We start from the raw sequence: 766 nt of genomic DNA on the forward strand, positions 1-766 counted from the left end.
TACTTTATAGTATTTTCATTCTACTCACTGAGGTTTATGCCTAAAGTCAGACTTGGGTTCATGTATATGTATATATCAGCTACACTTGCTATTGCAGATATTTAGAATAATTAAGTTCATTAGCAAATCAATTAAATGGGGGGAAGGCGTAGAAAGGAACCATGGTTACCAGAGACAATGTGGGAGGAGGGTGAGACATGGCAGAGGGTGAGGGATAGGGAATCAAGGATGGCAAAACGAAAAACAAAGTGTACAAGACATAAGAAAGGGAAAATTACTTGCTGATAACACGTATGTTTATGTGCTTGACTGAGCCAATATACAGTGTATTCTGGATGGAAAATTCATTTTGTATGTTGTAATGATGTATAGTGAATTAATGTAAAAAAAATAAAGAAAAGGAAAAATAAATAAATTAATTAAGAGGAGTTATTCTTTTATCTTGGTGGAGAGGTATTTTCTTGCTTTCCCATATTTCCTATGGTCCTGCTATGATTTCTAGTCATCTGATGGATGGTGTTTTTCTTCCCAAATTTGAAGTTCAATCTGAGCTTCCAGGAGCGTCCAGAAAAGGAAACACAGAGAGAGAAACAGCAGTGACAAAAATAACCAAGTATCAGAGATAAAGAGAAAGAAAAAAAAAAAGAAAACTAAAAGAAAAAAACTAAAAATAAATTTTTTTCTTAAATTAGAAAAAAAATTAGAAAACCACGTGGTGTGCAAGTGCACTCCATGAAATCACTAGTTCTCAGGAGACATGAAGATG

The sequence above is a fragment of the Tupaia chinensis genome, unplaced genomic scaffold (genome assembly GCF_000334495.1).
Source record: "Tupaia chinensis unplaced genomic scaffold, TupChi_1.0 Scaffold139113_1, whole genome shotgun sequence".
In the NCBI taxonomy this organism is placed as follows: domain Eukaryota; kingdom Metazoa; phylum Chordata; class Mammalia; order Scandentia; family Tupaiidae; genus Tupaia; species Tupaia belangeri.